Genomic DNA, 23304 nt, shown 5'->3' on the forward strand with positions numbered 1-23304 from the left:
CTCCAAGAGAATATGGAGGCCCAGGTTTGCAAAAAAAAGGGTAATAAGTGCAATATAGGCCAATAGCTCAGCTTCAAAGCATCCTAAATGGCATTCTGATGCCTGCAACATGTTGCATCTGACCTGTAGTGCTGGGGATTTTATGCTCGTCCTTGGGGTAAGAGAATGAATAAGAATCCGCTGGCTCAGAAGAAGATGGGGTAATGGAATAGAGTTGGTACTACTGACCTAGTATGCCACCCAGCTGCCACTATCAACATTGGCTATTGAGTCTCTTACATTCAGAACAGAAGAAATGTTTAGTAATTCTGGTAAGTCTATTTTAAATTCCACTCAATGGTCAATCTGTTAAAAGGTACATTCGCTCATCTGGATACAAACCTCCCTGTACCATTTTCCTTCCTTGTTTTCCAGTGCTTCCGACCTATCTGTAGCTTTCTAGCTGCGGTGGAACTACAGTCCCAGAGTGCCCTGCCAGCTTGGTTCCAACATAGCTGGAGGGCCTCAGGTTGCAAGTGCCTAGTTAAACCCTAACATCTATTGCTACATGTAGAAAGCCATGTTATAAGAACTTGCACTATTTACAAACATCACGCACCTTTACTTTACTAGTTTCATAAAAAGTTACAGAAGAACACAAAAACCAATCTACTGAAGTCATGTCTGGCCAGGGCCTGTCAGTGGCAGGGTTTACCTGGCCACAGAGGAGGGCTCAGGGTGACAGATTCTGAGACACTCACTTCCAAAACAAAATAATTAAGTGAGTCTAAGATTTATCCTTTGTTATAATGTTCCTAATCATGGAAACTTCTACATCCTGCATACAAATATGTTAAAAGACAACACATCTATATTGTGTTTCTCAAAGTTAAGGTGAGTATCCACTAGCAGATAGTGATACGACAATACGATTACAACATTGTAATCGTACAGTCGTTCCTCTTCCCCTGCAGTGCCTACACTGAACGATATGTCACTCAGTGCAGGCACCCTCCCTCATCCTTGAACATGGTCAATCTGTCGTTATCTGCAGATCGACCGGCATGTTCAGGCGATAATTAATGTCGGAAACGACCAGCGGGAGCGTGCATCGTTGGTCGTTTCCGACATTTTCATGCCCGATTTGTGCATGATTAATGAGCGATTGAACGATATCGTTCAATCGCTCATTTTAATCGGCAAGTGGATACCCGCCTTTACCCTAGTGGTGACTGGCAGAAGTTGTTATGCAGTGAGGGTTTACAGTATCTGCACCTCTGGCAGAGAGAAGTACATGAGCTCTATGCTGTAGAAAAGGACTATTCAATATGCGGCCCTACAGCTGCTATGGAACTATAAAACCCAGCATGCCCTGTCACAGTTTTAGCAAAATGATTCCAGTCATTAACCGGGATTTCTAGTGATCTAAAGCCTGGAAGTCACTTAGAAAAAGCATAATATAATATATAAAGCGGACAATAAAGGCCCATGCTTACTGGTAGCTATGAAGGAGGCTGATTTGGTCATGTGGCCCGATTACTGAGCAAACATGATCTGTCTCATTTAGACATACACATGTATGGTGAACTCTGAGGAATACAACCGCTTGGCCAAAGCAACTGACAACTCACCATTAGTTAACAGTCGACAGACAATGATATTACAGCATTCATATCTGGGCACAGGCTGCTGTATGATCGCGTACGACCAACAGTATATTACCTCTTTCTCTGCTATTAGACTCCAAGGTTAAATGATCAACGTGATCAAGAGACTTCAGGCCATACCCAGCCCCTATTATACCAGCTAGTTAATATTATTATGTTACATATGAAGATTCCCTTTAACACAACCTGACACACTATATGAATTTTTTACTGATCACATGACTTGCTGAATGTAGCGCCATTTCCTCACTGATTCTTGCAGTATACAAATTTGCTTGTTGCTCAGATCAGTGAGGATTTCAGAAGTAATAGTGGCGTCTCACAGCCATTGCTAGCAGTCACATGTCACGGATTAAGTGGTGAGCATTAGCTTACAATATCCAGAACTAGGATCCGCTGATATCAGGACTCCCTGATCATACAAATATTGGTTAACATCGCTGCTTCACAGCGCTGAGGTCATGGGTTGCATTCGGTCCAGAAGCCTATCTGTGTGGAGCTTATATGGGTTTTCTCCAGCTGCTCTAGCTGGTCACCCATACTGCAATGACATGCTGATACTTGGCTCCTGACAAATGAACCCTAGTGTGTGTTAAGGAACACAAGTTGTAAGGTCTGCTGGGGCAGGGACTGATGTGTACCAGATTCTCTGTAAAGCGCTTGGTAATTTGTAGCACTTTACAGAAAATATCATACTTCTCTACGCTCCCAGAATGTCTGGCAGACTCCTGAATCTGGAATGGCTCTGCTTGGCACCCAGAAAAGTGGGCAAGTCTCCAGAAGCCCCCTCGTGACCGAGTAAAGTGGGCAGTCCAAGTAGCTTGATGATGATGCTATTTGCTATGAATCTCGCCATTATGACCCTGTCCCCTCTTTACAATGCCAGTAATTGTGGCATTGTATAGCGGGGACGGGTCCCCAATAACGTAATTGCGCAATAACACCCCTGCACCACCCACTTGTCCATGCCATGACCGGAGGGGTACAGCATGAAAGTAGGTATGATGTAGGTACTATATAAATAACAGTTAATACATCATATACCCATCAAAAAGATTTCCTATAATGAGCAACGGTTGGAAACAGCTGGTCATACTTTGTGTACTTGCTTTGATTGCAAAGCACAAATAACTTCTAAACACTGCAAAGAAGTGACTGGATGGGAACAAAATCTATCCAATGAGAAGGGGTGGGATGACCGTTTCTACCCTTAAAGTTTTTACGATAGCAGTGGTGCCTCAGCTTTAGAAAAACAAGTGAGGTCTTATGAATAATAAACATCTTTCAGTGCTAAAGAAAGTTTCTTCAGGCAAAAGAGATTTTCCATTTTAGCTCACAGCTGTGATACATTAGCATGCTTCTGCATCTCACTGTCTTTTCAACAAACATCTTCCTGCCTGCCAAAGTGTACTATTGGGATATGAACTTTCACTTCTATCCACCGTGAATGTGGAGGACAGAACACAGCGGTGCAATCACAAATCTCTGAGGTTCCCCTTTAAGAGTAAGTGCCATGTTCAAAGATGGACTTTGAAGATTTAAAAGAAGGTCGGAGCCACACAATGAGCATAGAACAGTCACTGAGAAAGACCAGGCCTAGCCTTTAGCATTGACCTGCCTATATACAGAAATCATATAAATACCTAGGCAGTCAGTGACCAGATGGGAGTGCAGGTGGATCCAGGTATGCAACTAGACTCTGATGTATACCTCAATCATATGGCAGGCACACTTTAAAAGATCTACTTATGGGCATGGTGTATCTGCTCTCAATGTAAACCAAAGTGATGTGCTACTTGCAGAGTCTCCTAAGAAGGTACTGTCAGGACACTGCTCAGAGGGGGAATTATACTGGGCAAATTACTAGAAACAGTACAAGAGATTTCAAATTCTGTCCACAGTATGATTGAAATATAAAGAGATAGATAGATAGATAGATAGATAGATAGATAGATAGATAGATATAGATAAAAACACATGCACAAAGAATTATATAATCCGCCCTTGTATTTGTTTCATTTCAGAATTCTGGATGCTTATCTGGACGAGGAACTTGGCCGTCAAAAACATGTGGAAATTTCTTGGCACTACAATTATTTATTTTATGGATTTATATTGATAACTATATGTTATCACTATTATAGTGCCTGAATTATTTTGTTGTAATAAAAATACATGCACAAAGTTATCTAAATCCAAAATTATATAGGCCCTGATTCAGAGCCGGACGCTCTGACCAGAGCGCTCGCTCTGAATCAGGGCCCACCTCCATTAAAATGGAGCGTCCTCCTGGACGCTCGTATAGCTGTGGGTCACCACCCACAGCATATACGAGCGTCCAACAAGATGGTCGTGATGGTCTTGACCATCGGACGCGAGTGAAACCCTGTGGTCGGGTTTCTCAACCGCAAGGCCAGCAGTGATTTTGGCTCTATCAGAGCCAAAATCACTCCCACTGACATCACTAGTGATGTCAGTGGGGCCGGCTTCAGACGGTAGGCGTTCCCATAGGAACGTCTCCCTCTGGCAGGCACGCCCCCGGAACGCCCTCCAAAGGGGGCGTGCTGTCAATCAACATCGACAGCACGCCCCCTTTGGTGCGAGACCCGGACCGATGGAAAGTCCTTCGCTCGCCGGGTCTCGCGCATGTGCACGACGGAGCTCCCTCCGTCATGCGCATGCGCAGTGGGGAACATCGACCCACTTGCGAGCGTACTGCCGCTCGCGAGTGGGTCTGAATGACCCCCATAGTCCGATCTCAAGTTGTGAAGATCTCTTTGCAGCTTCATCCAAACTGCCCTCAACCAATGTCCATAGGGTTCAGTTTATATACAGAAGTAGAGTGCACTAATGAACATAATGTAACAACACGTTTACTATAATAAAAGGCTCACATACTGTACATCTAAGTAAGCAGCAGTATATACAATTCACTTAGCTGCCAGGTCAGCAAATGTCAGTGTCTCTGGACAACACAGCTTCCACTCCTTGTACAGCAGCGATCTCTCATGCGACCATCCAGTCTCCTGGTAGCATCTCCAGGCACCGGGACCGGCTCGTGACATCACCAAGTCTGCCGTTTTTGGGGAGTGTCGTAGCCTGCGTCTGTGATCCCGTAGGCCGATAAAGTGGTTCCGACGTCTCCGTTCAGGCGGCCAATCTGTGCAACGATAGGGCTCAGATGACTGGTTAGGATATGATCTGCGATGGCGGCTGCGTATTTGTACACAGTTCCTTGGATTTGCGAAGGCACCCGTGGGCCTCTCAATACATATCCCGGCATCTGCGACATTTGCAAATTTGTGGCTGCAATTGCATTAGTGTACATCTCTGAATCACACCCTGTGCCCAGATGATCTTACTGATTAACAAATAGACTATGCTGATATAAGTGGTCGGCCACATTGTCTCTCACATTATTTGGTTTTCTGGCTGCAGAGGGGACACAAGAGTGTCTCCTATAGATTTTTTCGCCTCATTTTGAGAGAACTCAATTTTGGATGGCTAAAAAATTGATTTGATATTATTAACCAAACAAAATATACTGTATATGTTGTGTTCTCTACCACAGTATGCTTCATTTTTGGATACAATATTGTGCTTGTGCATACCCAGGGCCGCAACTAGGGGGGGGCTAGAGGTGCACGTGCACCTGGTGCCGGATTGCAGGGGGTGAAAAAAGCTGACTCGAGGTGGCTTGGGGGCTGCAGAATCAGAAAACGGGCATCCAAAAATGGCCACCGCCAAAGAGGAGACCAGTGCTAGAGGTCCTTACTGGCCTTCTAGTGTCTGTTTCCTCCTTGGTGGTGGCCATTTTTGGATGGCCGTTTTCAGCAAATTCCATGCGGACTAGCTGATTTTCTTTCAGATATGAACGATTTTTAAAATAGTTATCGTTCATATCTGACAACAAATCTGACTGTGTGTATGCACCATTCGTCACATCCATCTAGCCTCCCGTTATACTGCCCTTCTAGTCATGCAATGCCATGATGGGACTCGATAGTGTGAGCTTCTTTTTGTGTGTCTGTTTACCTTCAAATGAGTCTTATTCACACAATGTTGCGACTAGATATCATTTTAATCAGCAGAAGCTGCTTGTGCTATGCGGCATGCCTATGTTCTGTGTGTGACTGTGGGTGTATATGCATGCGAAATGATACGTTACAGTGTCAGTGGCTGTAACACTGTAACGTAGTGTTTAGCATGCACATACACCCACAGTCACACACAGAACATAGGTATGCCGCATATCATTTTTATCAGCAGAAGCTGCTTGTGCTATCTAGTTGCATCGTTGTGCGAATAAGACGCATTTGAAGGTAAAAAGACACACAAAAAGGCGCTCGCCGCTACCAAGTCACACTGAGTTCCCGCATTATATGTGGCGCGACTTGTAGCGCAGAGGATAGATGTATGTGGGCACATCTGTACTCAACAGGAATAATTAGATTAGCAGAGATGCCTGGGTTTTCCGGATAAAGATCTAGAACATCATTTCTCTGTGTCTACACTTCTAATCTATCAGAAACATTTTAGATACTTCCCCTAGTAGAGCCATCCTCGTTACAATGTCTAGCAGTGTTCCTTATAGTAACCGCAAGAAGGAACACTTAAGGGTCAAGTTTTTTTTCGTTTTCTAAACTTCTTCATCTGGAAATCCAGTAATCCAGAAACTTCATGAATGTGAATTATACACAACAATTAAATAAATTAAAATGATTTATATTATTTACATTATTAATTCAAAACTGAAACACAAGTTGTCAATAGGGATTTGGGCCCAGACGAAAAAGGTTAATACTCCTGGACAGTGTATCCTAAATGACCATCACTCTGCTTAACATAAACTTATCCATTACAACAGTAAGCAGAAATGCTGTCTGGCCTACACAGCTTACATTTACAGTCATATCACTGCTCTGCATGCTAAACAAACTAGACGTTTATCTGGTTACACTCAGGTTATCTAGCAGATTAAATTTTTAGGGAAATTACAATATAAAGTTTCATGAAGTAGACTCTTGTATTTCTCCCCCCTAATGCTTGGTCATTTTCCCCTTGTAAAACTTTATATTTCAATATTCTACCTAAAGAAAAAGAAACACAAGTTATTTCTTACAAAATTAATACATACTAAACTTGGCTTGGTGTTGAAAGGATGAGGGGCTACTGGGCCTGCATGGGTTATAGATACATCACATGCTGATAGCTCTGAGATTTGCATTAATGCACCACCTATCTTATTTCCGTTACTTCACCACCTATCTTACACCGTATAGTCTATTCCTAGAAGTGGGATCAAGCAGGGGCAGAACTATGGGAGACAATGGAGAAGCCTGCCGCCGGGCTCCAGCTCTGAAGGGGCACCTTCTCCATTGTCCACAGCATATTCACGCCACTTAGGGCTGTAACTATATACCCGGAGTGTACCGTCACGGCCGCCCAATACATGACACCCCTTCCCGGCAGCTGAGAAGCCACCATACACTAGTGCAGAGCTCCATGTCAGACCATCAGCTTCTGCCTCAGTCTGCATTACAGTGTCAGCGGCTGCGACCGGGTAATGGAGAAGATAACCCAATTATCTTCTCCATTAATACCAGACTCCCTCAACATAGCACTGTAGAGAGGAAGCCATTGGTCTCTACAGCGATTAACGTTCGCTGCTATTCAGGAAAAATGAAAATTACAAAAATATATATATATCCTGAAGGCTTGCCTCATATAACGCCTGAGAATCTGAGAATGGTGTTATATAGGGAAAATCCTTACTTCTGCCAAAAACTGCAGGGTCAGTTCCTGCAGCCGGATGAAGCTCCTCCCACTCTCCTACCTTCATTCGGTAATTGCACTGCCACTGTTTCCGCATAAATAAATATATATCATACTTGCCTACCCTCCCGATTCAGCCGGGAGCCTCCTTAAAATCGGGTGCCGCTCCTGGCCCCCCGAAAAGGTAGGCAAGACTCCCGGCAGCAGCCGACCCCTCCAGACCCTCAAGCAGTTACTACAGAAACCCCCATAGTGGGGGTGGCCAATGACGCGATTTACACTGAATGCCGTCATCATCACCCGCCCCCTGCTTCACAATGCCGGTAATCTTGGCATTGTGTAGCAGCGGCGGGGCCAAATGATGTGACCACGCCCACTGATTTGCCCGCAAATGCCGGATATGTCCAGCAGCGCCCCCTTTGCCGGCCACGCCCCCCTGCTATGACTACTTGGCTGCTCCCTCCCGTATGGGGCAGCCAGAATGTCGGCAAGCATATAAACACACACACACACAAACTTACAGATGGGTCCACATACACCTAGCCTCTTTGCGCGTTAAACAGCCCTTCTAGTCGCGCCATGCCGTCTTTTTACCTTCAAATGCGTCTTATTTGCACAAATATGCAACTAGATATAATTTTAATCAGCAGAAGCTGCTTGTGCTATGCAGCATGCCCATGTTCTGTGAGCGAGTGCGGGTATATCTGCATGCGAAACGCTATGTTACACTAACAGCCACTGTAACGTAGCGTTTCGCATGCAGATACACTCGCACTCGCTCACAGAACATAGGCATGCTGCATATCATTTTACTGTAGCAACGTTACAGTGTCAGTAACACTGTAACATAGCGTTTAGTATACAGATACACAAGCAGTCACACACAGAACATAGGCATGCTGCATATCATTTAATCAGCAGAAACTGATTGTGCTATCTAGTTGCATTGCGAAGACGCAATTGAAAGTAAAAAGATGCACAAAAAGACGCTTGGCATTACCGGGTTACACTGAGCCCCCCCATTATGTGGGGCGCGACTTGTAGCGCACAGAGGATAGATGTATGTAGGCACATCTTTATGTGTATGAGACATTATAATTATATATATATATATATATATATATATATATATATATATAATCACGGAAAGCGTATGGGGAGGGAGCAATATGAATTTAAGGCTGACAAGTATGCCCCATTTGGAAACAATATCGACTACGTTTCTTCTTACATTAAATGAGCACCAACCACACCTACTAAACATTCTAACTCATTGCTAAACCTTACAGATCATAATCTGTGATTAGCATACCAACATATCATTTATATAGCGGTACCATATTCTGCAGTGCTGTACAGGTAATATATTTGTTATTCACAGCAGTCCCTGTCCCTATGGAGCTTACATTCTATTTCCATATATATGTTAAGGTCCATTATTGTCAGCAGCCAATTAACCTACCAATACGTTTTTGGTGTGTTAGATGAAACTGGATTGCCAAAAGAAACCCACCAAAATGCCATTTGTACTAGCACACTACTTTCCCTTAATCAGTTGTTGCCCATAGCAACCAATCAGATTCTATATATCATTTATCTAGCACCTTCTAATCTAGAACATAATAGCTAGACTCTTATTGGTTGCTATGGGCAACAACTCCACTTATAAAAAACCCCACTTTAGTAAATAAACCCCTTAATAATCACACTAATTCTATTATTTTATTTTTTTCACCTTCTAGTACTCAAGTTAGGACTCTTTATTTAAAACAAATCGATACCTAATATTGGGGCAGTTGGTAAATAGGTTATCCCTCACAATTTCCATGGGTATAAAACAGGATTGTCCTGTATAAATAGCACAGGTGGCTCTGAGTCATGCTGGTCTGTAGTTTGTAACGGGGTCCCCAGAACACAGAGACCTCTATGGTCGTGATCTGTCCATTGTTCTGCTAACAGGTTAGAATACATTGTGAAAAGATGAGTAAGCTATGCTTGCTAGCACAGTACACTAATACACAGCATTGCCAGAGAACAGCCATACACACAGCGCTTCTATTTTACCACTGGGTCGCTTGTACATTTCACAGGAGACTCGTAGCTCAGAAAGCAGGAAAGAAAAGTAAATCACGACTGTGAATGTTTGCTGACTTTAGCAACTTCATAATCAACGGTTTACCACAAAAACAAGAATTAATGTCTGCCTACCTGCCACAGCATAAACCAGTGTAATGAGCGCAGTTAATGGCCTGTGGTGTTTATCACTGATGAAAATCTTCCCTACAAATATTAATGCTGTTGGCATTTCTGTAGTGCTGAAAACAACATTGCACATTGTAACAAAGTATTATTAGTAAATTATGGATTTTTCTCTCCATGGAACAGGTATGGTGGCACTAAAATAGGTTTCTAGTGTCTAATAAACAGGCCATTTAAAAAGGTCTAATAATAATAATAATAGTAATAATAATAATAATAATAATAATAGCAATCAATGAACAAACTATTAATAGCAGCAATACAAAAATACTGCATCAGTACTAAAAGCATCACAGAGTGTATTCTAGAGGCCACAGTACAGCAGCACTTTATTGTGACTTATGACAAGGCTAACCTAGAGGGTAGATGCCCTTTGGTTCTCCGGCTGGTAAAGAGCACTTGGCATAATTGGGGCAGATGTTATTTAATCGACTAGATAGTAATAGAGGGCAAACAAAGCAAACCTATCCCTACCCACTATGTTCACTCAAGAGAGCCCCCAGCAAAAGCATATCCCAGTATCACTGGCTGGGCAGTGCTCTGGGTATGCAGTCGGGAAGCTGGCGGACCTAATCCCGACAGCCGGCTTCCCGACTGCTTAATCCCGGCTAGGGTTAAATGACAGGCGTCTAAATCTAGACGCCTGTCATTTTACCGACACCGGGAGACCGGCGCCAGGCATCCCGATCGAAGGGACGCAGGAGGCCAAGCGCGGATAGCCGCATGGGGGGAGGGTTATGTTTAGGGTTCCTGTGGGGGACTTAGGGTTATGCACCCACCTGGGAGGTTAGGTTTAGGCTAGGGGAAGGGGGGGTTAGGGTTAGGCGTTCGTTCATGTACCTTTTAGGGATGTAGCTATGCCGACAGTGAGATCCTGACAAGGGATTTAAAATTGAAATACCAACGCATATCTTAATCCTGGTGCCAAAACGCCGAAAGGTTAGGCACCCCCGGGAGGAGGATAGGGTTAGGCACCCCCCCAGAACGTTAGCTTTTGGGTGCGGTAAGGGGGGGTTAAGGTTAGGCACTAGGGGGGAGGTTAGGGTTAGGCACCACTAAGGGAGCGATACGGATTACGGATAGCAATAGGGAGAACTTACCTGCACTGTTGGGATCTTCTCCCTTCGGGCTGCCGGCGTCAGGATACGAACCAGTGGAATCGGTATGCGCCCGGCGGTTCAAATCCCGGCAGCGGCAGCCTGACAGAGGAGGAAATCCCGATCCCCAGGTAAGTATAAACAAACCTAATTTTACCCCTTAACCCTAACCCTCCTTTAGGGTGCCTAACCCTAATCCCCCCTTCCCTGCCGCCTAACCCTAACCTCCCCCGGGAATGCCTAACCCTAACCCTCCCCCTAGCTTAACCCTAACCTCCAGGGGGGTGTCTAACCCCAAGTACCCGCCAGGAGCCCTAAACCTAACCCTCCCCGCCCCCCGCGGCTGTCCGCGCCCGCCATCCCTTCGATCGGGATGCCGGGCACCAATCTCCCGGTGTCGGTCAAATGACAGGCGTCTAGATTTAGACGCCTGTCATTTAACCCCCGCCGGGATTAAGTAGTCTGGAGGCCGGCGGTCGGCATTCTGTCTGCCGGCTTCATAAACGTATACCTAACCAGTGGCTATCAGCCGGGACTTCATACAGATTCTGGCCATTTATTTAGTATTGTTTCATTGATTTATGTTCTGCATGGACTCTTTCACGGTTTCTGATTTGATCTGTTATAAATAAACAGATTTAAAAAAATTAAGTTTATTGGTCAACTCTGGAGAGGTCCAGGTGGAAGGCGTTGAGAAGTGTCAACAAGCCCCTCACTAGGAGATGTGGGCGGTATCTGCGCGACTGGTTCATTCTCCTAGGAGATTCACAGACATCCTAGGGGAGTGCACAAGTATGCCTCAAGTCCCTGACTGCTCTGCAAAACTATGCCTATGGGCTCACATGCTTTGTATTTAGCAAGGAAACCTTTACTTCTCCTCTGCAAATGGCACCACCTTGCTCCATCAGCCCATATGATTTGAGAAAAGTTGTACATAAAATATTATTATTTCTGATGCTCCTATAGATATATTACAACCAGTTGTAACATGGTTCCGGTTACAACTTATCAAGAAATGATTTAACAATGTGCCATGGATCAGAGCCACTTACTTATAACAGATACATACATACAAATGAGCTCAGAACTTACCGAATCGGAACTGGTCATGAGCAAATTACATTGGGAGTCAAAAATAATGAACATCTGAAAACAGAGGATTAGATGCAAAATGTAATTAATGGTCTGTGCTTGCATTGACGTATATTATATATTGCTCAAGCTTTACAGGCTGAAAAGAAACTATATGGCGGGAATTCTAGCATCTGGCATGTTCTAAACTGTTCACATCTGCTGTAATCTACCCTACACATTGATTGTTTTAAAAAGTATTTAGCACTAAACACAGGTTAACCCTTTGTGAATAGTTTCTGACATTCAGTATGTTTTTCCAGTTACCCACAAGCATTAAACATCATGCTTTCGCTAGTGTTCAATGCCACAAAAAAAGCATACTAACAGATATGGAAATGGACGCTATTGCTTCCCGCTGCTTCTGTGCTCAGTAGCAGAGGCACTATAATATCCTTTGCATGCTGCTTGCTCACTTGTGTTTCACTGCAAGCTCTGTGAACTCTAAACCGGAACAGAATATGCTGGTGACCTATAAATAAATGTTAATTAATAAATAAGTAGTCCTCCTTCTACCCCCTTTGCCTTAACATGGCCTATTGAGAGCTGTGAGTTTGCATTTGTGTAACTGGCAGCCATATTTGGCACCCTCCAGAGATAGTTTGAAATGGATACAATTATTTTCAGGACTGCTGAGAAATAGGACTACCAGTCCCATGCTTAAAGGGTACTTAACTTGCTGTTTAAAGGAACAATAAAAGAAACCTATATGGGATTAATGCAGTAATAGGTCATATTTGCAGGGCATTAACTGGGCTAGTGCGACCAGTGCCATGGCATAGGGCACTGCAGGGAAGGGGGCGCTGTTTGGGTCTGTCAATTTTCCTGTTAATTATCATTCACTTGTAGCTTCCTCTTCTCTTATCCCCAGCATCTCCTGGCCTTCCCTATTTCTTCCCTGGCTTTCTCCATGAGGCCATGGCCCTTTTTCAGGTGTAGAATCTTATATCCCTATCTAAAAAGTGTGTGTGTGTGTGTGTGTGTGTTATATCCCTATCTAAAAAGTGTGTGTGTGTGTGTGTGTGTGTGTGTGTGTGTGTGTGTGTGTGTGTGTGTGTGTGTGTGTGTGTGTGTGTGTGTGTGTGTGTGTGTGTGTGTGTGTGTGTGTGTGTGTGTGTGTCAAAGCTATTTCTGGCATAGGGCACCAAAAAGTCTAGTTACGGCTCTGCATATTTGTAATTGGCACTCTGCTTGTTTACACTCAACTATCCAATACCTTTCATCTCCATGGATTTGACTGGACAGTAGTCACACACCAGCTATTAATAAAACAAAAAAAAACTATATGAGAGACCGGCCTGAGCACCTCAGTAGCGCAACCACCCCCTTCCATATAAAAAAAAAACTTAGATGACCTATGGTACATTGCGGATATAACAACTTTTTCCCCCACGTTAGTGAAATTACCCACAAAATATACATTTTTGACCAGGGCGTGCAATGCCACAATGATTCATTTGGGAAAAGCGCTGTAGTAATGTCATCTAAGGTACACAATTACTTTTCATCCAAAGCGTTCCGGAACCATTATGGGCCAGTGGCATGAGTTTGGGATTAGGAATCTCCATAATGGAGGTAGGAGACCTGTGGCACTCCTACTAATGGTGCATACACACGTAGAGATCAGCCAGCGATACAATATCGCTGGCTGATCGTCCTTACACCCTCCCTGGTGTGCTGGATGAACGATATCAATCATCCTGTACACCACCAAGTCACTGACGACTGCAGCGGGTTCCTACAGTAACCTGCTCGATATTGAGCAAGTTGACCGCCATGCACAGCCGATGGACTATATCGCTGTAGTCCATACGTGGCCGTGCATCGCTGGTCAATGGCGAGTTGGTAGGGGCCTTAAAAATTAACGATTTAACGATAACGTTATCGTTCATTTATATCGCTACGTGTGTACGCACCATAAGCTCTCGAAAGCCATGTGAACTGATGGCCATTAGAGGCACAATGTACATTAATGTGTGGTAGTAAATGTATTTTATTTATATATAGTCTTACATAAGTGCGGCACTCCTGGTAAGCAGCGTATCAGAAGCCATTGTTTGTACCAGGAGTGCCACACTTATTTAACACACTTATGTAAGACTGTATCAACATCCTTGTGAGGGCACCCGTTCAAGTTACTGTATTACAGGGAGTGCCAGACCCTGCTTCTATGCTATGCTATTATATATATATATATATATATAATCACAAGGATGAAATTAAAAACATCTTACATAAAAAAAACACAGTCTAACAAAAAACGAAATAAATACAAAAAGCATTAACTCGAAAAACATGCATAAACTCAGTGTAAGCAAACAAGAATAACGAGAAAACACTTCTTTAGCATTGAAAAAAAAAAATCTTAATCAAAATAAATCAGGTGTCTTGATCCACAAAATCTGAAAAGAAATTATGAACACTAACCACAAATGAAGAAACACATGAAAGAGACTGATGTATAATTTGTTTAAAGAGATTTCAAAAACAAAAAACAGAGCTAAATAAAAAGTACAAGGAGAAAAGCAGCGGCCAGCACAGAGGTTCTTAAAATGTATCTAAGACTGCTTCCCCATATTCTGTTTCCCTTCTCCACTAGAGATTAATGTGTCATTTTGACCTTTACATTTCACTTCTTCAAAGCCTTTATCATTTGGCGCAGCATTTAGTCAAAATTAAATATTTAAAAATCAGAGCCATCCTATGTTGCAAACACAGCTAAAATGAAAAGACCTCAGTTGCAGCAGTGACCAGACTTTAAATGCAGGTAGATCAATATGAAGAAAGAAAAAAAAAAACTCTGGGTATGTGTGAGCGGAATGGTTTATAATAGCTTGCAAATCACTATGTGCTAGCTGTAACCAGCTGTTCTTAAATTATGAATATGCAACCAATTCTTGTAAAGAGCCAACTCCCAGCACTATCTCCCTATACTGGTCCCAGTGGCTTTTGTTTGTTCTAGCGGTTATCTCTGTTAAAGATACGAATAGTCAGAAGCTTTGGAACAAACAGGAGCAGAGTATTGGCATTTGGTGTGCGAGGCCCATTATCACAGCGGGGATTGTCAATCACTGGAACATCTCAGGCAATGACAATGATCTAGACAAAAAAAAAATCTAAATCTCTGCAGTAGACTTACAGCCTCTCCTGCCAACCTAATGCTTTTCCGCTTTAGCCAATGAGATTCTGTCAGCCCTGACCTGCTGAAAGACTTGCATGGAGCTTCAAACGTTTAAAAACATCAATCATAAAAACAAAGACAGGACATTGAATTATACAGTATTAACCTCCAGGGTTTGCATACAAAGACCTTAGATTTATTTATGTCCCAGTGCGTTAAGAGCTTCAGTACACCGTTCTTTACACCAAACCGACTGCCAATTTGATGAACCTCTCTGCCCTCAGCAGGAGTCTTTGATTAATGAGTGCATGCTGGTGGAAAAGTGTAAGGACGCAAAACAAGGGGAGGGGGGCACAATTATTTCTCTTCATACTCATTGGGCCAATGCAATAGTTTGACTTTTTCTATTATTTTCTACATTTAAATAAATGCAGTGCAGTTGGTTAACTCCTCATTACCTGCACATGCCTTCATTTAATCAATAAAACCTCATTACTGTGGTCTGTACAAATAGTCCATATAGCTGGGGCAAAATCTCCAGCCATTATTAACACGTATTATTACGAAAATAGTCTTAGAAACACACATAAGTGTATTGTTCCCAACTTACGGTGTACAATTCCAAGATAATTACACACACACACACAATATTACAAGTTGAGTCTCCCATATCCAAATATTCCGAAATACGGAATATTCCGAAATACACTAGTGATGTCAGTGGGAGTGATTTTGGCTCTGATAGAGCCAAAATCACTCCAGGGCTTGCGGCCACGAGACCCTATCGCAGGGTCTCGTCGCAAGCCCGATGGTCGCGATGGTCTTGACCATCATCATGGACGCTCGCATAAGCTGTGGGTGGTAACCCATGGCTATGCGAGCGTCCAAAAGGCCGCTCCACATTTAAATAGGACGGCCCTGATTCAGAGCGAGCGCTCTGAATCAGGGCCCCAGTCCCAAGATATTTGATTATAATATGCAAATATTCCAAAATACAGAATATTCCGTTATCCGACTCAACACATATATATATATATATATATATATATAATATATTTTCTATAGTAGTATAGAAGATGTGTCTCAAAGAACACCAATAACAAACTGTTCACTTGAATTAGATATATTAGAAAAGTCCAATGTATAATTAGCTCATAATCCAATTTACAGTATTATAAATTCTTGGAAGAGATGAATCCTACGGCCGACTTGTCCACTTTCTGAATGTTAAAGACTTTGGTGTAGCTTTCCTCCCATATGGTTGGATTTCCTTAATAGGAAGATACATATCTCCTAAAGAAGATAAGGAGTTGTATCTAAAAATAGACCCTTGCACCAAGAATACACCCAAAGAAGGCCCAAAGGCCACCATTAATATAAAAATATTTATTACATATAAAATATTTTAAGTGCTCCCGTATATGGCAAAATGCATCTCTGTAAGGAAGCAGAAAAATATTCATTACGGTGTATTACTAGCTGACAGGTCTATTTTTATTTGCTTTGAATTGGTCATACTCAAAAATACCCTGGTGCGTTTAATACTTAGAGAAGTGGAGATGTTGCCCATAGCAACCAAACAGATTTTAGCTATTATCTTAAAGAAGGTGCTAGATAAATAAGTAGAATCTGATTGGTTGCTATGGGCAACATCTCCACTTCTATAACCCTGCACTTTACTAAATATACCCCCTTATTTGGACAAGTGTCAGCGGAAATCACTGGGTCAACCCATTATGATTGCTGATGATTTGCAATGTAGAGGATAGAGTTACATTTATGCCAAATCTGTTCAGAAATATTTTCTTAATGGTTAAAGAAGAAAATGTTTTAATATATTTGTTCAGTTTGTTAACTTTGACATTGCTTTGTTGTACACCCTGGGGCTGATTCTGATTTGGGAGAAACGCAAAAAAAAAGGACACCCAGTACAAACCATGCTGCAATGGAAGGGGTGCAAATATATCGCCCCTCTCAATTTTCAAATAACTGCACATTTTAAATATATCCAAGGTGCAAACTCATTTGCACTTCTTTCACTATCCCCAACTCATAAGTCCCTCTATTAACATCTTATTTGGGATGCTACTGTGCAGTACTGAGATTCACAAACCACAAGGTTTTGTGGGCTTTTCTACCTTTATCAAAAAGGTAACATAGGGTACAGAACAGCATGGGAGGAAAATCACATGGAAAGCCGGAAAATGGTGAATAAGAAAGACTTGTCATAAATTGACACACTACCACATAAGAGAACAAACATTCTACAATTATGTATATTTTTCTATTATTGTTTTATCGTGTATAACAATAGCAATTCTAAATATCTAGTAGTGAACAACAACATATAATGCTCACTATCAAAGCAAAACGAAAAAAACAAAAAAAACACACAAGAAATAAAAAAAAAAGGAGGAGAGCCCAAGGGAGCAGCAGGGGATGGAAGGTCCAAAAAGGGGTGGGTGGTAGAGACATCTAAAGCTGGGTACACACTATATGACATATCGTATGATATATCGCTCCGACGTGTATAGGTATGCTATGTATCGAACACAACAAATAGCGTGTGCGTCCAATCTGTCGTTAACGATAGTCGTTCATTGCATCCTCTCATCTGCTGTTGTGCACAGCATATGGGATGATGCAATGAACGACACGGTGCTGTTACATGCAACTAAGCAGTGATAAGATACAGAGTGAAAAGTGATAAGTAAGTGATAAGGTGCCAGCCAATCAGCTCCCAACTGTCATTTTTCAAACACAGCCTGTGAGATGACAGTTGGGAGCTGATTGGCTGGCACCTTGTCACTTTTCACTCTGTCTCTTATCACTGCTTAGTACATAGACCCCTTGGTCTCATACCATGCAGTCCATCAGCAGTGTCTTAGTTGAATATGGTAAGCTAACAATATAAAACATTCAATTTTCAAAAAAGGATTTGACTCTAGACTCTTTGTAACAAGGCCTCCAACCAGTCCATACAAAAATGGAGAAACAGAGCTGGCGAGGATTGGGAAGGATCCAATGTTGCAAAATGCATTTTCTTGGCGGTAGCAGAAATCAGCTAGACTAGTTTATTTTTATTTTACAGCCACTGGTAATTCTAGTTCCCAAAAATGAAAGACCAAAAACAGCCCAGTCACTGTGGGACAAATTAATTAGATGGGACAAAGCATCATTTTTAACATGCATCCAAAATCTCTTAATTGGAGGACAGTCCCATGAACAATGATAGAGGGAAAAGTCAGCTCAAACATAATTAGGGCAACTAGGGGTAGACTGCAAACCAATCAAGAGATGTCTGGAGGGAGAAAGATAACCCTTATAGTGCACTCTGAAATGGATTTTCTTTGTACATACTAGAAACCAATGTTTTATTGCCATAGAGAAGAGCATGACGTTTAATATTCTCATTAGAAAGATTTGGAAACCGACTCTCCCATGTAGAAATACCATGTCTTTCAGTATCCCTAAGGTAAGGCACTCTTAACAGGCTATACAAGAATTAAACATTTAATTTAGCCTTAAGGATAATTTGCGGAGTAGATAAAGCCTTATCTAATTGGTTAGACAGGTCCAGAAGGGCAGAGGAGAGTCAGTGCTAGCATTATGTTGGGCTTGTAAAAAGGCTAACTTGAGGGAAGACAAAGTATTAAGTAGGACAAGCCACCGAAAAGGTTATTTTTTTTTTTTTTAGCAGGGTTATCCACAAATGATCTTAGATCACCTAGGCCTAATCAGGTCCAGTAGATGAAGGGGTACATTGATTTACCATCTTGAAACTCTATCCAGAAGAGAAAAAAAAGAGCAGATGATGGATATTTAAATTCCATTCACGTCGTATTTTATGCCACATGAACCACAAGGACATCAATAGTGGATTAATAGAGATAGCTGCTGGAATCTCCTGCCTACGGAGATGTCGAAAATAAATAAGATCCATGCCCTTCAGAAAATTCCTTTTTTTCCAAATACGGTTTTATTGAAGTTTAAAAAAGCAATAACACACATGTAGATAACAATATGAAAAATGGTATACATTAATGATCTCATAGCCTTGGAGACAACAACAGAGGCAGAGAGGTATAATTGTTGATATAAGTGGCATAAACAGAAGTAAGATCACCGCTGATCAAAGGTATGGGAGATACCAGAGGGGGGAGTATGGATAGATGGGGCGGTGGGGGAGGGAATAGTGTTAGTAAAGGAAAGAAGGGGAAAAGAATAGGAGTCTATATGGCTGACGGTGCCTTCAAGGGAAAGCTATGAATTGTGAAGTGGAACCAGATTGTGGGGCCGTTCATGTAAACAGCTAGTGATATATTCTAAATGACAAGTATGCGAGATAGAGTTCTGTAATGCACAGGGGCAAGGTAGGAGAGTATACTTTTTTCCAATTAGCTGCGATGGCTGCGTTTACAATGTGCCGAATGAGTGCTTGAGTGATGCTAGCCCCATTGGAGATAGACCGTGGTAAAGAGAATATAAGAGGCAGTGTGAAAGTGAGATGCCTGTTAGGCAGTGAATTAAAGGATGTACCAAGTCCCAAAAGTGCCACCAGATATGTGCTGCAAAAATCCCCTTACTAAAGATGTGTTGGGTCCCATCTTTGATATCTGCAATTGGCAGCCCGATTATACAAATCTAAATGTGGAAAATTGTTACCTCCATCCGCTTTGGGGTGTTTTTAGGATCGCAAAACTATGGGAAGTGTCTGAAGAGCGTATCTTGGGATGTGTGATCATTAATTGTGTTGTTCCCAAGAAGGACAGGGGGAGGAGAGTGCAAGTCTTAAGCTCATTAATTGAGTGCATAATGATTTTACCAAGATTAACCTCATACAGGTCAGAAATTGTTATGAATCTAGGGGAAGATTCACCTTAGACTTAAGGCAATAGTGCTGAGGATTATATGAAGCGATGGGACCAATTGAAAAGAAAGTCCTTGTCAGGAGTAAGACTGGGTAGCCCAAAGTTGAAGCAATAGTGCTGAGGATTATATGAAGCGATGGGGACAACGGAGAAGATAGTCCTTGTCAGGAGTGAAACTGGTAGCCAAGTTACAGCCTTGAGGGCTGATTGATGTTTGTCAAGGTTGTGGTGTGGCAACCAAGTTGCAGCCTTGTAGCTGATTGATACTTTGTGAGGTGATGGTCTGGTGACCACGTTGCAGCCTTGTGGCTGATGTGAACTTAGCTGAGGTGCGGCCTTGGGGCCGAGTTACAGCCTTGGGGGCTGTTGTGAACTTGGCTGAGGTGCAGCCTTGGGGGCTGTAAAGATAGTTACAGAATGTCCACACAGACACAGAAGTGCGATAGAGACAGCAGCAATGTCCAATAACAAAAGTCCACTCAGACACTGCAATGTGACTGTAACTGCTGTAATGTTTGATGCAGATTGTCCACTCAGACCCTGAAATGCAACCAAAACTGTATTACACACTGGACACGAAAAGCTGGAACACACAGGAACAGGAATCCCACACCCAGGAACCAAAAAGCACGAACTGTACTGAACACTATCACCGGCATCTGAGCAACCAGCAAGCGGGAAAGAAAAAAGGAGATGGAACCAATCCAGTCAAGGCAGAGATGACGAAGCAGCCAGGTAGGAGGACTTTCACAGAGTAGCAGCGCGTAGTCCACGTTTCCCAGCAACGGTCCTGAGAGCTGCCCGGAGAACTGTTTTGTCAAACAAGACGCATCGGCAGCTTGTGACAGAAATATTCTCAGGGACATAAACACCCAAGTATTTAATATGAGAAGGAGCCCACTGTAAATCCAAAAGGGACACTCCATGAGCGTTGTGTCACCGTCCAAAAAACATACAGATTTATAAACATTAAACCCCCTAATAAGCTCAACTTGTGAAATTGTATCCATCAGAAGCAGAAGACACTGTGCAGTGTTGAAAATAGAGAAGTAGATCATCAGCGAATGTTGTAATATTAACTTAGGATGTATTGCGAGGTATAAAGATCGGCTCTTCCGAAGTTTGCAAGATACGCTATAACGGATCTAAAGCCAAATGAAATAACAAGGGGGACAAAAGGACAGCGCTGGCGTGTGACTCCAGAGAACAATAGGGGGCTCCTCTAACATCGTTAATAATATTGGAACACTTAGGTTGAAAAAAAGAAGCGCACCAGTTGAGCAAATTGGGAGACAAAATCTCTAAGCCAAAATAAAAAATAATTGTTGTAAGTAATCCTAAGAGATCCTGTCAAAAGCCTTCTCTCTGCACATTTATAGGATGTTTATCAGATTGGGACACGACTGTCACCGCCAAGACTGATCATATGCCCCTTACAGAGTGACGGCCCATCATTCCTTATTGAGGAGTCATGTGGCATAAGGGATTGAAGCCGAGAAACCATCAATTTGGTGAACAATTTCTAATCTTGGTTTTGGAGGGAAATAGGCCTATAAGAAGTAATTAATTCAGGGTCCTTATTCAGCTTTGGCAAAAGAATGGTAAGGACTTCATTACGTGAGGAATTGGGGATATTATCCTTAACAATGGTTTTTAAGAGGTTAGTTAGAGTGGGAACTACATCTACCCACAATATCTTCTATTAGTCCCCATTCAAGCCATCAGGCCCTGGTCATTTATTGGATGGGAAGGGACGAATTGTATGGTGGACCTCGTCCTCAGAAAGATCAGCATTCAAGATCTCCCTCAGCTGGGCAGTGAGCTTAGGGAGAGCAGCATCAGTAAGGAGAGAATGAGCCAAGGCACCATCAACAGTAGCAGCCTTATATAAAGACATGTAATAGTCATAAAATGTGCTTCCATATCAGAATGAGAAGTGGAACAAGAACCAGTAAGGGGATCATTAAGTTTAGTAATATAGACACCTATGTACTAAGCCTTGGAGAGAGATAAAGTGGATGGAGAAAAAAGTGGCAACCAATCAGAGCTATAAAGTGGATGGAAGTAAAATAGCAACCAATAAGCTGTCATTTTTCAAACACAGCCTGTAAAGTGACAGTTAGGATCTGATTGGTTGGTACTTTATCTCCATCCACTTTATATCTCTCCAAGGCTTAGTACATAGACCTCATAATGTTTGTGGCGTTGTTGGTGAACAGCATACACAAAAAGCTTATGGCGCATTGCCATAATGATAATATATGATCTCAGTGTAATCAACATGCCTCTGCGCTTGTTCAGGCAAAAAAAACTTTCCAACAGCTGTTTACATTGGGAGTAGACCGTAAGATGAGCAGATGTGGGATCGGCCGTATAAACACGGTGTATCAGTTTCCATAAGAAGCTTAGAGATACATTTGTAAAAGGAATAGTTAGGGGTGTTTGGTGCTTGAAGATGTAATATAGTAAAATTCTCACCGTGTATAATCACATTTACCAAAAGGAAACGGCCATTCGGGTCAATTATTCTGTCAACAATTATATAGTTAAAACTTTTACTAAATAGAATGGCTACTCCTCGCTTCTTCATTTTTTTTTTTGTGAAGGGGGGAGAAATACACTCCTGCATCCAATTACTTTTGAGAGTATTAGTACAACCCGATATCCACAGGTTTCCAAACTCTGCCATTACAGTCCAGGTTTTAAGCATATACAAATTAAGTCATACATGCTCAAGCATGGATATCCTTAAAACTGTAATGGCCGAGTTTGGAAACCCCTGCGATAGCCAATGAGTTTCTTGTAAAAATACAATATCAAGGTGGAAAGTCTTAAGGTGAGTAGGAACTCTCCCAAATTTAACTGGGGTCCATTTCGACACAATGTTACAAAGATCCATTCACAAGAAGACTTCCGGCCAGTGGTACAGTAGCATCGGACCAATCCACAAGGAAATGAGCTCTGGCCGCACTTGTATCCTCAAAGAAGAGAGACTTGCCATTAAGCTTGGCTGGATATAGAAAAGAGAACTTGATGTTTTGCAAAAATAGATACTTGGGGACAGGTGTAAATTCCTTCCTTTTTTGCATGTCTAAAGAGGAAAAGTCTTGAAAGGTCAGGAACAACCAACGATCTCACCTTCCAGAAAGGCAAAAGAATATTAACTTCATCCCTGGAGTCCAAGAACTTTTGCTATGATAGGGCAAGGGAGCTGATTAAGGCCAGTCCTCTCCAGATCAATAATTTAAGCCAGCTCAATAGCAACAGAAGTGGTAGGCAAAGAAGACCCCAAACAAGTGCCTCAACTCAGGGCACTTCACAGCAGCTGAAAGGGCAGGAGGGCAGCATGACTTTCCTAGTCACAGGATGCTGGAGTCCGGGCAAAGATGGCACAGACAAACAAA

The 23304-nt window shown here is 42.4% G+C and overlaps 1 protein-coding gene across 7 annotated transcripts in view; it reads right to left on the reverse strand.

Moving 5' to 3' along the window:
• The window catches only part of BAZ2B (bromodomain adjacent to zinc finger domain 2B), a 267863-nt gene that overhangs the window by 211558 nt on the left and 33001 nt on the right, over positions 1-23304 (reverse strand). The window contains exons 2-3 of one of the 7 annotated variants that reach the window (XM_088474782.1): positions 13125-13167; positions 11870-11923 (exon numbers count right to left, since the gene is read on the reverse strand). The exons of 5 other annotated variants lie outside the window; for them this stretch is intronic. The gene's annotated coding sequence lies outside the window, so the exon portion shown is untranslated. The remainder of the gene's footprint in view (positions 1-11869; positions 11924-13124; positions 13168-23304) is intronic. One more of the 7 variants, XM_088474783.1, reaches the window with a different exon arrangement.

Source organism: Taudactylus pleione, unplaced genomic scaffold (assembly GCF_031769625.1).
Source record: "Taudactylus pleione unplaced genomic scaffold, aTauple2 ptg000156l, whole genome shotgun sequence".
In the NCBI taxonomy this organism is placed as follows: Eukaryota; Metazoa; Chordata; class Amphibia; order Anura; family Myobatrachidae; genus Taudactylus; species Taudactylus pleione.